This window comes from Oreochromis niloticus, linkage group LG23, assembly GCF_001858045.2.
Source record: "Oreochromis niloticus isolate F11D_XX linkage group LG23, O_niloticus_UMD_NMBU, whole genome shotgun sequence".
Taxonomy (NCBI): Eukaryota; Metazoa; Chordata; class Actinopteri; order Cichliformes; family Cichlidae; genus Oreochromis; species Oreochromis niloticus.
Genome location: NC_031986.2, coordinates 21,342,636 through 21,357,937, shown reverse-complemented (window position 1 = coordinate 21,357,937; position 15,302 = coordinate 21,342,636). Strand labels below are relative to the sequence as shown.

The window sequence follows — 15,302 nt, the reverse complement described above, 5'->3', positions numbered from 1 at the left end:
TGAAATTTAGCACAGGCTCAACATGACGAGATTAAAAAAAACACGACACTCAACATCTGAAAATTTCACAAGATAAAAAACTAAAGATAGAAATAACATAAATAAGATTTTAAAATAAAAATTCTTGAATTTACACATGTACGTGGGGTGGGTGGGGATTTGTTGTATGCAGCATTATTACATGTTCGATAGCTGTAAGCAGCACTGGGTGGCTGTGATTCTTGAAAATACTGTGGGCCTTACACGGGTACCACTGGAGGCAGATCTCCTGTCATGCAGTCCATCAGCACACTGTCGACTTTTGTAGAAGGTTGAGAAGATGTTGGCGCTCTACTTCTTTTTATTATCATCTCTGGTGTTTTAAGAGAGAGGTTTTTGTCCTGGCACCAGTTGTTTAGTGCCTAAACTTAACCCAACTAACCCCATGTTTTCTTGAAGATCGTACCTCTTTCCTTAGATGAAATTTTGCTCGTCGTACTCCAGTCTCTCCCACAGTTAGTTAACAAATTTTACTAGACACATCTACCTCTTCAAGGACACAGAGTTGTTCTGGCTAGCAAACACTCAGGATGCTTTTGAGAGTCAGAGAGCCTTTTTTGAATGTGTCCATACGAAGGTGTGGTTTTAAGGACAGAATATTAGCATAGCACACTGAAGCAATGTGGCGGGTATCACAGACAAAAGTTTATTTTTTTATTTTCTCCCCCACTCAAAACTTGGATATGACGACTCCACAGGGGTTTTTTGGTCATCAAATTAGAACAACAGCTTAAAAGCATGAATTTTAATATATTTATTCAGAACAGTTTTGTTAGAAAATAATTGCAGCCCGCGAGGGAGAGAACTTTAAAGGTGCTCCAAAGAAAAGCTCTCTGGATATAATAGTCCTTTTTCATTGCAGACAGTTTGACACGTCTTGGCAGCAAAAAGCACAGGTGTGGTATTATAACATGAATAACTGGCTTACTGCGACACAAGTGGATTGAGCCATCATCGCTGTTAGTGGCTACACCTGTGCTTTGATTAGACAGAAGTTCGATATGTACTTCCACACTTTTTTTCAATAAAGAATTGTGCACGATATGCTCTGTCTGTCAGCATTTGGTTGCTTTGATTGTTTACACCTGACTGGACTATAATGGCCACTTACAAGCTGCAATAGACTTTATTCACAGCAGATATTTTGACTTTTCAGAGCAGGGAAAGCCACCGTGTCTCACAGACGTTACGTCCTTAGTTTCCCAAATTGCATGAACGAGCGGCACAATCACTGCGTGGCTTTGCAGAGGAGGTGAAAATTCTGGCTGTACTCTGGATGGTTTCTCTTTTCTGTGATCATACAGCAATCAAGCATCTGACTGTGCACTTTAGGTTTGAGTGAGTTTTGACTTTGCTAGTTAAAGAAGCAGCTCACGCTGAAATCAAATATACATGCCTATAAATTGATTTTGTGTGACTCATCCAGTTTTGGAGAAAGATATGTCTTAGTACTCAGCCCTTTCTCATTCCCAGAGTGTCTAACACTGTCATAATGTTGCACACATACACTGAAGCTGTCCTTTGGTGGTTTTCAACCTAGCCAAGGGACAGCCACAAGCCAGTTTACTTCTGGTGCCAGTCCCAAGCCTGGATGAACAGGGAGGGTTGCATCAGGAAGAGCATCCAGCATAAAATCAGCAAATCAGCTGCAGCTATTTGATTCAAATTCACTTTTATAAGAGACAGAATAAAGATCGAAGAGCAAGACAAACTAAAAATGTAGCTACTGGTACTTAATTCCAGGTATCTGTTGTTCTTTTAAAATAAGTAGTTCTCCCATTGGACATTAGGGATGGATATTTGTGAATTACAGTCTCCTAATAAGGATTTTGTAGCTCCTTAAGAGGACCATTATCTCTCAGCATTCAATAATGCCACAGCTGGTGCCAACACCCAAAGTCACTTTATGCATATCTCTGCAAGATCGGGGTAACTGGCAGCGCTGCGGTATCAAAGAACCTGGCATAGGAAGGTGCTTGGCTGACACGGTATTCTGCACAGTCAGGTGTAGTTCAGTAGAAAGTGTATGGCTTTATTAAAGGTACGGCGTGCTTATTTCTCCACACTAGCTGTCAGCAGCCGGTTCAGTTTTCTTACCCCTTGCATTTCAACTGCATACTGCCAGCTATGATGGCCGCTGTGGGGAAAATAACTCTGACCAGCATCCATCTGTATTAAGCATAGGCTGTCAGTCCACTGTTTACCTCAACTGTTTTTTTACAGCTGTTAACTGCTGTTAGCCTCTGCTAGCTGCTGTTAGTGGAACTTTCTTTGAAGTGGATCTAACACTGTTGGACTCTGATACTTCGCCATTAAACACTCCTAAGATGTTCATTAGAGGGAAAGTGTGATTTTTTTAAGGGCGTGATGTCAGCTTGTTGTTGTTTAAATAGATCGTTGTCAGCTGTCCAGAGACGGGAGGATCACATGTTTGATCTGCTAAAAATAATATTCACATAATATTGGGACTAAATAATCATGTTTACGCACATTTTCTTGTGTTAGAGTCCTGACTTCGGTTTAGGAGATGAGGCTTGAGGTGGATGAGCTCGAAATGAAGGAGGTGAGAGAGCAGTGGTCGAAAGAGATGATGAAAATATGCACGTGCAAATGTTAAATGGTCTTACATGGTCCACATGTACATACACAAAGCACAATCTTGTCCATCTTTGCCACTGTATTCAAGATGGGTGGGCAACATGGCGGCTTCCACAAACCGGCATCTGCTCCTGTATGGTTAATGGATGAATTCTGCGTTAATGAGAACGCATCAATTTGTTAAAAGCTGCAATTACACACTAATCAATGTATATTTATTACAGTACAACATTCTTTTTTCTATTAAATGACCTAAAAGAAACTACTGATTGTACCTTTAAGTAGCCGGGTTGTGCTTTTTCTTTATAAAAAGACATTTCTGAGGTTTTCACATGTATTTATTTGGCACATTGAGCACCATGAGGTGAGTGCCATTTAGTTCAATTATAGTCAAGAGAAGGCAGACACATCTACATCTCAAATCTCCGAAACACCAGAACAATCTAGTTGGATTTAACTAGCACTGCAGGCAGGCCAGAGGAAAAATATGTGTATTTGATTTTGTTGTGAGCAGCCTGTTTAAAATGTAGAGTCAACGCTCTGCTTTTCTGCATCCTCTAGTTCCTTGGACTGGGTTAACTGGATGAAATAGCACCCCAACAGAGCTAGCATATGGAGCTAATCATCTCACAGCCAGCTGACTTCATATTTCTAATCATTACAGCTAAAGATGGAGATGATATGCATCTCTCATCGTGTCTATTAACCCCGCAAAGGTGTTTGTTTTCCAAATTTTCTCCCCACAAACACACATGCGCGACTTAAGCATTATTTGACAGGGTTTTTTTTCCCTTTTCTTCCATACTCGAGGTATATTTTCCAGTACTGCCGTGTGTTTCCACTCCCTTTCAAATGAAAACAGAAGAGGTAAGTGGTAGTGAGATTTTCCTAACATTCAGGACAGCTCCTTCGTTTGCCTTATCCGGCGCCGCTATTTTGACAGTGCGGCGCAGTGTGCCTCAAAGAAATTGTGTCTGTGCAGAGGAAGTGGCGGGGAGCTGGCGTGTCTGGTGCTAAACTCACAGCAGAGCACGTCGTGTTGTGATATGACCCGGCGCTGACTCGCAGATGATGGAAGACAAAAAAAACTCACACTGAGACGGGTGACGGAGAAGGTGGGGAGAGAGAGAGAGAGAGAAAGGGTCTTTTTCAGCTCCAGCGTTGCCTCCCAAATAATGAGAAAAGAGAAAGAGAGAGAGGAAGCAGAGATGAAGGGAAGCCGGCTCTCCGTCGCTTCCTCCTGCCTCGCTGCCTCTCCCTCCCTTACGCACGGAGGCCCCATGCTGCTCAAGACAGATGCTGGGGGAAACAGTGAGGCATGTTGCTACTGTGGCTTGTTTCTCAATCAGAGGCTTAACTCAGCACCCAACACACACACACACACACTTGGCACAAAGATGAAATTTGTGTGCAGATACACACTCACACACCCTGATAATATCCGTTGAGATGTGAGATTACAAACACTATAGCTCCACCTGTTCTTTGCCATAACAGGTGCCTGTGATAATTATTTCACCTCTCTCTGATGAGCCTGTCTCACACTAAACAGCATGCAACTGTAGCAACCAGAAATTTCATTAAACTATCGCTTTGTAATTACTGTATTTGATTTCTATTTGATCCTTTTATCTGTGCAGCATAGCTCGGTTTTTTTTTTGGCTTTTTTTTGTGGTTTAAATGAACATTGCAACAGTTAATATATATATTTCTCCCCAGGAGACGACAGATGGTCAAGTGTCAGAGGTCACTGTTTGGCTCTGAGGCAGCAGCCGTCTTTAGGAGGGTCAATCTGTGTGTTCAATAAGCCAGAAACCTGGCAAGTGCGCAAAATTGATTCAGTCCTCATCGGCACGCTGCTGGGATCTGCACTCCCACGGCTCCCCGCTCGTCTCGGTTATCTGTAACCGTTATCGGCGCTAATCGGATGTCGGTCCCGGGCTGTCTCGGACAACAGGCGATCAAATTCAGCATGCAGAATGGGACATGACAAAAAGGTCATGGGGGTGGTCACATGAGAACAAAAGTATTTATGTTGTAGGAGGGCTGGTGTCTAAGTCTTTAGGGCTGCCCTTGGCTTGAATGGCAAAGTTACAAATACATCGCAGGGTTGCCCTGATGGACCCACACAACACAACCACAGCAGCGGTGGTTAGGGATCCTTGTTTCATGTTATAGTCCAGCCCGATCCCAAAGTCACTTTGGACACAGACGTTACTGTCAAATTAATGTATTTCTTGTGTTTTCTAGCTGCTCTGATTGTATTTTCAAATGTCGGTCGCAATATAGAAAATTTTGCATCAACATAAACGTTGTAGTTTAACCCAAACTGAGAAAACTCACCCCTCAGATCTTTCTTTTTCTGCGTTTGTGATTTGTTTCCATGTTTTAGGAGGTTTACACTGCAGTATCACCCATTGTACTTCTAATTTGTCATATGCTGTATGTCCATGTATGCTTTGTACATGCTTTAATAAATCGCAGCACCTATTTCCTATTTTCTGAGCAGAATATAAAGAAATAATAGGTGGCTCTTGACTTTTCCACAGTACTGTAGCTGTGTAGTTTTTGGTCACGATGAAAGTAGTAGTGACTTGTTGTCTTAAATCCAGTCTTCCTTCATTTCTGTCCTACTTATGTTTCACTGCACTTGCCTTTCATCAGAGTTTGTGTTGCTTCCTTAAAGCCATTTTTAACTCTAGTCTGTGAAAAGCACTATAAATACTGTAAGTATTGCTTACTTGCTTCCTTATACCACCACTTCCTGTGTACTTTGGTGCTCTGTCAAACTGGAAGTACTGCAGTTTGGTATTTCATGACCTGCCCTCAGATTCTTTGGCAGCCATTTTCATGTACAAAGATACACTGAATATTTGTGTCCATGAGCAGGAATAATAGACTGAATCTCATATTTCACAAGCTGGCTTGAGACTCTGTTGCGTACCAACCTTTTTTTCTTCCTGCATTTCCTCTCCATCTCTGGTACAGCTGTCAAATAAAGGCGAATGGTGCCAAAAAATAAATGCAACACAGAAAAGAAAACAACATATGATCGGTATTTTTCCCAGTTGATCTTTTCTGGAACAGAAAGTCCTCTACCTGCCAGATTTTTTCCAGGAAACTCTCCAAGATCTGACACTCCTAACCTATCGTGATATAAGATCCTTTATTTAAGGTGCTGTCAGTTGTCTTTGGTTTTTTGTCACACCTCACCTGATATTTGACCTGCTTTTCTAACTGGCTTTCTATCTTTCCTCCTTTTTTTAGCAATAGATTTCTGCGTTACCAAACCATGCACTGGCAACTGCGAGGTTGTTTTAATCCAACCTTTTTTTGGAGTCACCCACCGGTAATCATACACTTTACTCAAGCAGCCCAGAAAATATCAAGTTCCAGTTCAGTCAGGATGATTTGAGTTGACAAAGATAGTTTCAATTTACAGAAAATAGTATTTGGTGATGTATTTCACAGCAAGCAATATATGTGATGTTTCATCAATAAAAGTCTTTGTGTCCTGGAACTGCTTCGGCATGTTTGACATTTAAACTGAAATCAAGTACGTATAAATTCGCTGGACACTTCATTAGGTACACCCATTCAACAGCTTGTTAACATGAATATCTAACCAGTTAATCACTCAGCAGTAACTCAGTGCGTTTAGGCACGTAGACATGGTCAAGGTGACCTGCTGAAGTTCCGACTGACCACCAGAATGAGGAAAAAAGAGATTTAATTGCTAATGTTGCCAAACAGGGTCGTCTGAGTAGTTCATAAACTGCTCATTTATTGTAATTTTCCCACACAACCATCTATGTCCTGTCAACCGCGATTTTGCTTGTGAGAGTGTCTCATGACAAGGACGTAAGCGCATGCGACTTTCGTGGTAACAGACGTGTGCAGATCAACAATGGATAGTTTGGAGTGTGGGAGAGAGTACAACTGTGCAGCGTTTAAAGCTTGGAAGTACTGACCTTACTTTGAATTTGATTCTGTAAAAACTGACAAAAACATTAGCGTCTGCTGTACTCTGCGCGGGAAGAAAACATTCTACAACTTCAAATCTGAGCAAGCACCTAGCCCACTGCCACAGGAACATGAAATTCAGAGAGAAATCCCCAGATTCCCTCGTTGAAATGACCGCTCCAGCACCGGGCAAACCTCCACCCGTCCCACTCCTGCTAAACAGGTGAAAATAGATTTAAGAGCGACAAGACTTAGTGCCGCTGAATCTTTGATTTTATTTATTTTTTCTGCATCTATTTGAAAGAGTGAGTGTAAACACAAAAAATAATTTTATTTTATACGCTGGAATATGCAGAAAATAGGTTTAAATGTTAGGTTAGGTTTAAACTTCTTCCAGTCAAAGGCTGTTGCATATAATTTAATTTTTGCTTGATGCATAAAGTTAAAAGATTAAAACTAAAAAACCAAGTTTATAAAATTAACTTTTTTATTTGATTGCATTTTATATGATGGATTATGCAGAAAAAATAGAATTGGGATGATAGGTCTATTGCTTTATAATGTATTCAGGTTGTGTATCATGTTTTTAAAAATCACTTTTCAAAATATGTAATCAGTAAAGTAACAGGATTACTTTCTTGGAGAAGTAATCAGTAATTAGTAACTAATTACTATTTTCAAGTAACTTGACCAACACCGGTTACAACTAAGGTATGCAGAAGAGCACCTCTGAATGCACAGCATGCTGAACCTTGAAGCAGATGGGCTACGGCAGCAGAAGACCATACAAGGTGTCACTCCTAAACGCAGGAATTCATGGGCTCATTAAATTTAGACAATAGAAGGAAAAACGATTAGAATTTGTTATGACAACAATCTGAAAGCATGGATCCATCCTGCCTTGTATCAACAGTTCTGTCTGGTGGTGGTGTGAAGGAAAAAGAGGGTCCAACCTGGTACTAGCAATATGTAGCAACGTAATAAAGTGACAAGTGAGTGAATATGAAACTCCCTGTGATAATGTGTCAGGTTTTTAATTTTTGATTATGTTGACTGACTTCTCGCCCCTTCAGTCTCCTTTCCTCGTATTCAAGTCTCCTTTCCACCATCTAACAATTAACTGTCAGCACACACTGAAGACGATGAGGGCGTTGTGTCACCACAAACCATAAAATATGTGTCAAACGAAGAACTTTGCTTTGCTGCTTTTTAACCCTTAATTTGCTCCACTTTCACTTTTCCTTAAATGCAAGCTGAAAGGAGCTTATATGGAGGACTTTTGCCAGCTGGGTTTATTTTGATGGGCTTCTCGTCTAAAAGCCTCATTACTTCACTCTTCTTCATACGCGACACTGTGACTTTTTTCCTGCCATAAAGGAGCATATTTTTTCCTGGCGTCTCCTAAATGAAACGCCTGTTGTTTCCTGTAGGATGAACAGAAATAACAAGGCCACGGCTGTCTTCACTCTCACTGACCCGCCGTCCTGTGTGCGATTCTCCAAATAGAATGAGATAAAGAAAGCCCTATTTTTGTGCCGGTGGAAAGTTTCAAAAATAATCTCTCGCAGGGTTCCTGTATCAAAAATCATGGCCCGATTTTCTCCGTGGGCTGGAGTCTGCACTTACTTCTGACTTTTGGCTTTTGTCTGCGTTGATAGATGATATCAGCACTGGTGGTGGGAAGTGCACTCACAGAGGGGAATAGCGTTTTTTTATGTATTTTTTTTTCCCACAAGCTGTAGCGTTGATGATATACATTATAGGACTAAGTGTGTGTGGAGTATGATCCCGGCGCTGCCTCATTACTGCAGGATTACATGTGCATCCATCGGCGAGGGGGGCTTCAATCACTCTGCGCACACCTCTAATTCACAGAATGATGTAATTATCCCCTTTTTCTCTCTCCGTGACACCTCGCACGCATTCTCTCGAAGCACAAAAACATTCACAGGTATTTTCTCCAGCTCTCGGCCCCTCTCTGACACACACGCACGCTTGCAAAGGGAGACCGAAGGCCACTCCGTGACAAAAGAGGAGCATTTTGTGCCTTTGACATGATCTCCCCTCCCCACAGTGGACGAGGGCCCACAAAGCCCAGGCAGTGAATAGGGGGTCAGCTGCAGCCTGGCCCCTGGGAGCCTCCCGTCGAGCCTTTTAATGAATGTCATTTTCTTGCATTAACCACCCCGATTGTTGGATAATGGCCTCCCAACAATAACATTTAACCAATTCCCCTGTCTTTTGGGCTGGCTCATTTGGGCCACAGCAGGGGGTGGTAATTGATTGTGTAATTCCAATCAGAGCTGTAAACAGATTGGAGGTTCCTTCAGTCCTTGAGCACCCCCTCCCCAGTGTAAAACCTCACATACAGTATGTCCACACCCCCCCAGCTCCCTCACAGCAGATGACATCAAAGATTCTTGCAAAATTACCTTTTTTTCCCCACCAAAAGGAAACTTTATTCTTTATCTTTACCAAAATAATAACATGGGGCTCCTGAGTGACCCTGGCTCTGTTGTGTGCTAACACCCCCCTGCTACCCCATCCCTTTCCTTTTCTTTTTTTCTCCCACTCTTCTTTTTTCTCACATTGATTGTAATTCTCTCTCATGGTCTGCTGCAGAGATCCTGAGTCTTAGAAGCTAGCTGAGGAGGAGGAGGAGGAGAAGGAGGAGGTGAGGGGGTTAACTGCACTCGCCAATTTAGATTTACTGTGAGACAAACACTGGTTGGGTAAGAGGGGTGGGGTTGAGAAGGTGGGGGGGATTGGTGGCAATAGGACATGTTGTCTCCATGGAGATGAGGGGTAACGGCGCACTGTGCGTGTTGCGAGTGTGTGCGCACATGCTCAGCCGCTCATTTCGAGACAAGCTCAGCTAATTGTCACCAGAAAGCTATTTATTTACTAACTGGCGTTCACAGAGGATGCACATTCCCCCCCGCGCACGTCATTCTATTCATTTACCTTAACCAAGGCCTGCAAGTGCAGCTTTTGTCACCTCTTGAGGTCTTTCTTTACTGATATGTGCAAAGCAAGCTTTACATCCCTTTTGCGATTAAAAGTTTAACACGTTTTTTTCTTTTTCTAGTAACTTTCTCTCAACCTGCCTCTTCAGCTACAGTGAGTAAATCGCTGCATTTTTCCAGGGGTGACATCTGGCAGAGCAGAGAATGAGTGTGAATTTGTTGCTTTCAGCTGTGACTCATATCAGCCTGTTGAAGCTGCGTGTTACCTCTACCACAACAGATTTCTACTCCTGAGTAATTGTTGGTCATTGCTCCCAAAAGGGAAAATATGCCTGGTTTCAGATTCAAGCTCTTTTTTGCTTTTATTCTGACTTTAACCATAAATCTGACCTCTTTTAATGAAGCTTGAAGAGTGCATGGAAGTAAAACTAACTTAAATGTCACTGTTTTTGCCTGGACTTTAATTATTCTTTTATACTGTCTTCCTCCAAACACCCCTAACCTGCCCCCCCGAGCTTTGTTCTGCCAGAGGTTTGTTCCTGTTGAAAGGGAGTTTTTTCTTCCCACTGTCGCCAAGTGTTTGCTAAAAGGCGGTCAGCGGATTGTTTGGGATATGGATAAAACTGAATTGAATAATTTTTCCAAAATTGAACTAAAATGCACAAAGATTCAAGTATTTTTAGTTTTTGTGCACTGAGGCTGTTCTGGGTCCAATTTTAATCTATTTAGATCTATTTAGAAGCATGTTTCCTCCGGCTTCCTCCCTCAGTTCAAAGTCTGCGTGTTAGCTTAATTTTTTTTTTCTAAATTTAAAATAGATCTGAGGTAGATAAAGTGCTTGTAGTGTTTGGCATAAAGAGCTGTATGAATGTATAGTTAAGGTGAGGTGATGTTGGTGATTTCCTCTGATTCGCCTGATAAGACACTTTTAGTTGTGACTTGTTGCCACTTAAAGCTTTAAAACAGTCCACAAATGATGATGTTCAAGTTTCTCCATCCATATCACAAATGATCTCTATGGCATAGACATCACACTGAAAATGTGTCAGAAGTAGTGAGCTATCCCAAGATAGCGCATTGATTTAGCTCTCTTGTACATCTGTCTTTCTCTTTCTTACCAACGAATAATTTAAACAGAGTGGATCAGTCCATATTCTCGCTGACTTATTTCAAAAAGCACTCATGGGACAAAGCATGGGAGCAAATTTCTGTGACTGCCAGCAAGTCATGCTGCACATAACTGTTCAAAATGTGCTAATTTATCTTCTCGTTTCTTTTCCAGGGCTCATATAAGATCACCTTCTTGGCAATTATGATCAGACTTATTCCATTATGTTCAGAATGATTCATGCACATCCTTGTTCTTAACTCGGGTTTTCCTTGAAGACCAATGCTATAATAATGTTATATTTGACCCCTTGTAATAAGCCATTTAATAAGTAATAGGGCTGTAATACAGACATTTTAAGGCACTTAAAATTATGTTAAAATGAGTATGTGTTAATGTTAGAATTATTAAATGTTTACTGTTACTGGTTCCTATGAAAAACTAAGTTCACATTTTCTGCTTCCACTGAAATTAAGAGGGTAAGTAGCAGCCAGCTGTTGCGAGAAGCTGGTCAGGGACTTCATCTGCTCTGCACTACCCGACTCACTGGACCCTCTACAGTTCGCATACCGCCACAACAGGTCCACTGATGATGCCATAGCCCTGACACTCCATGCTGCCCTGTCACACCTGGAGAAGAGAGACACGTATGTGAGAATGCTGTTTGTAGATTACAGCTCAGCATTCAACACCATCATTCCCTCGAAGCTGGACAGGAAATTGCAGGATCTAGGACTGAGCAGCTCCCTCTGCAGCTGGATCCTTAACTTCCTGTCTGACAGACGCCAAGTGGTCAGACTGGGCAGCACCACCTCATCCCCCATCACACTGAACACTGGTGCTCCACAGGGGTGTGTACTGAGCCCTCTCCTGTACTCACTCTACACCTACGACTGCACGGCCACTAACAACTCCAACATCATTGTGAAGTTTGCAGACGACACTACAGTGGTGGGTCTTATCACCAACGGTGATGAGACGGCCTACAGGGAGGAGGTCAGCGCCCTCAAGACAACCATCTCACCCTCAACGTCGCAAAGACAAAGGAGTTGATAGTGGACTTCCGGAGGTGCAGAGGAGTACACACCCCCATCACCATCAACGGCGCCGCTGTGGAGAGAGTGAGCAGCTTCCGCTTCCTTGGTGTACATCTGGCTGAGGATCTTACGTGGTCAGTACACATAGACAAAACAGTGAAGAAGGCGCAGCAGCGCCTCTTCTTTCTCAGGAGACTGAAAAGATTCGGCATGAGCCCCCGCATCCTCAGGACCTTCTTTCGCTATGCCATTGAGAGCATCCTCACTGGATGCATCACCACCTGGTATGGCAACAGCACCGCCTACAACCGCAAAGCTCTCCAGAGGGTAGTGCGGTGTGCTGAACGGATAATTGGAGGTGAGCTTCCCTCCCTCCAAGACATCTACAGGAAGCGGTGCCTGAGGAAAGCGGGGAGGATCATCAAGGACTCCAGTCACCCCAGCCATAAACTCTTCAGACTACTTCCATCAGGAAGGAGGTTCTGCAGCATCCGGTCCCGTACCAGCAGACTGAGAGACAGCTTTTTCCACCAGGCCATCAGACTGCTGAACACGTCATAGACACCTCACCCTCACTACTGGAACTTCAACATTATGCACTCCATACTGTACATTAATGCCACTGTTTTGCACATACCAACCTCTGTATATTTTATATATCTTATTTTATTGTTTACTTTATTTCATTTGTAAAACATGTATATACACACTATATACACACACACACACTGTCACGGCGGCGGACGGACTCAAGCGCAGACGAGGCAGCTAAAATACAGTTCCTTTTATTGATACACGACACCAGGTGCGACTATATACAGGTGAGAGGGCAAGGGGGATCCAGGGCACAGGGGAATCCGGAAAAGGGGCTCTTCACACACGAGGGAGTCCAGAAACACCGCACACCAGCAACTAAGCACACCCAGGGCACCAAGGGAAAGGGATTCCTGTCCACAGGAAACAAGCGATTAATCACACGAAGCAACAACGCCAAAAGGCAACAAGAAACCAACACTCTGGAGCTTACTACCGAGGTTACTCAATATTCCAGCGACGAATAGCTCAGAGCCCCAGCCTTAAGAAGAGCCAGAGACCCACTGCAAATCACTCGAGATCAGCTGCAGGTGCGTGGGCCAAGGGCGGGAGCCCAGTCAGAGCTCCGCCCAGGCAGACAGGTAGGGGAGAGAGAGAGAGAGAGAGAGAGAGAGAGAGAGAGAGAGACAACAAACACTTGTGGCCACACTGGGCTGGCCGGGGAGGCACAGGGACCATGACACACACGTAGAAAAACATATTTAGTACACACGTTCAGTAATGTATATACCTTTATATATTGTACACATATTTATTACTTTTTAGATTAGCCATTTTTATATTTTGCTTGTTTTACGTTATTGTATTTTTGCACAACTCTGTTGCTTGAGAAGCTCGCACACAAGAATTTCACTCACATGTACTGTACCAGTGTACCTGCACATGTGACGTGACAATAAAAGTGATTTGATTTGATTTGATTAGTCAGATCTACTTGATTAACTGATCATCAGTACGTGTGAGCGCTTCTATAACAGCAGAAATATTGGCAGTTTGCTGATCTGCAGTATTCAGGCGTGTGTTTGCACAATGCCACAATCGGCCCACCAAATTCAGACCATGCAATTCTCATAGAAACTGCAAAAAACCCAAGAGCTTCATTTGAGACTCTACAGGCCTCAGGTAGCTTGGTAAACGTTAAAGTTCATGACAGCTCAATTAGAAAAAGACTGAACATGTGTGGCTTGTTTGGAAGGGTTGCCAGGAGAAAGCCTCTTCTCTCTAAACCGAACACGGCAGAGGAGCTTAAGTTTGCAAAGCTACATCTGAACAAAGATCAAGACTTCAGTAACAATGTGCTTTAGACAAATGAGACCAAAGTGGACATGTCTGGTCACGATACACAAAACCAAACGCAGCATATCAGCATAAACACCTCATATTAGCTGACAGCACGGTGGTGGAGGGGTCATGATTTGGGTTTGTTTTGCAGCCACAGGACCTGGACACCTTACAGTCAGTGAGTCAACTATGAAGTATACCAAAGTATCTACAGTCAAAGGTGAGAACATCTGTCTGACACTTAAAGCTCAATTCAAACTGGGTCATGCAACAGGACAATCATTCCAAAAATCTACAACAGAATGACTGAAGAAGAAAAGTATCAAAGTATTGCAGTGGCTCAGTCAAAGTCCTCAACCTGATTGAAATGCTATTTATTGAGCATGCAAACCTCAATAAACTGAAGCAGTGAATGCAGTCCTACAGAAATTTTCTTTTTCATTTTACTATAATTATAATGCATTTAATAAGAGTTCGCTCTCCCCTTTTATAGCCACCGGATCTAGGACAGATGCCTCATGATATAATAACAAGCATCTATACATCCTTGTACAAGTTATATTGACTATTAGAAAGTTCTTAATATAAAATTACCCAAGTGCCTTTTGTGTTGGGGTTTGTTTCCTAAAATCTAAATTTATGTTACCAGATTAAAAACGTACCTTGTTAAAATCACTGGTTTGTTGTTTGTAATTATTTCCTCATAGTAATGAACCACATCTTCATTCTCCCGCTGAATGTGTTTAAAGAGCCCGTGGTCTCTCTCCATCTCCGGCAGAATGTAGTGATTTTCTCTGTCACTGTCATGATTCAAAGCTCAAACAGCCTTCACAGATTTGTACTGTATGGGTACGTCCCACCAAAGTTAACCATGAAGATTTCTCAGAGATGGTTTCTGGGTAATTGTTTCCATGCTGTTTCATCATCAAAATACTGGAGTTATGAGATCAGCAGAAAGAAAAGACAGGCCTCAACTTATCCTCGCCCTCCATTCAAAGATGATTATATTATTTTATCACGCTTCAAAGACTTGATGCGAGCCTAAAGATTTATACTGGCGCCCAATCTGCCGGCGCTTAGTTGGATCTTGGTTCATTTCAGCCTCAGCCTCCCTCCATCTTTCTGCTGACTCTGTGCGATCCAAGGAGGGTGAGTAAATCTAATATAAAGGCGTTATTGATTTGCAGGTCCTTAATCACTTTGATTTGGCCCAGTTTTCACTGACCCCCACTGCAGCTATGAGTTCCCCAGGGGTGGGTCTTCGGTATGGCGGCAGATACTCGGAGGCAAATGCAATTTTTCTCAGATGCCAAAGAGATTTAGAAATCCTATCATCAATCATCTCATCACTAATATTTATACATGTGATGTGGCGATCGATAGTCCTTTATTCAGCTCATCGGTGTGCTGGAGGAACTTTATGCATAAGCCTGGTGTGCATATGTGTCTATACAGCATATGTGCTTTGTCTCAAACCGTGTAGTTTCTAAACCAAAGTGTCGTCTGGTTTTCTTATGACTTTTGAAGCTCACGTGGCCTTTGTTTTGGGTGAAATCCTGATGATGCTTTTTGGTCATGCTGGGAAGAAGCCAATTCACTAATGTGGACAGCAAAATATTTCCCCCGTATGTGTGACGAAAAGTCCTGCAATGAAACAAACCCGTCACTGCTTGTTTCTACCATCTGATCTGACCCAAGCTCTCCAAGAAACAAAAT

General features: G+C 42.6%; 1 long non-coding RNA gene across 1 annotated transcript; it reads right to left on the bottom strand.

The window, feature by feature from the left end:
* Positions 1 to 12,480: 12,480 nt before the first annotated feature.
* LOC109196909 (uncharacterized) lies at positions 12,481 to 12,981 on the bottom strand. The gene is made up of 2 exons (XR_002058258.1): positions 12,742 to 12,981; positions 12,481 to 12,658 (listed from the first exon to the last, which is right to left on the bottom strand). It is a non-coding gene; the product is annotated as an uncharacterized LOC109196909 (long non-coding RNA).
* Between the last annotated feature and the right edge of the window lie 2,321 nt (positions 12,982 to 15,302).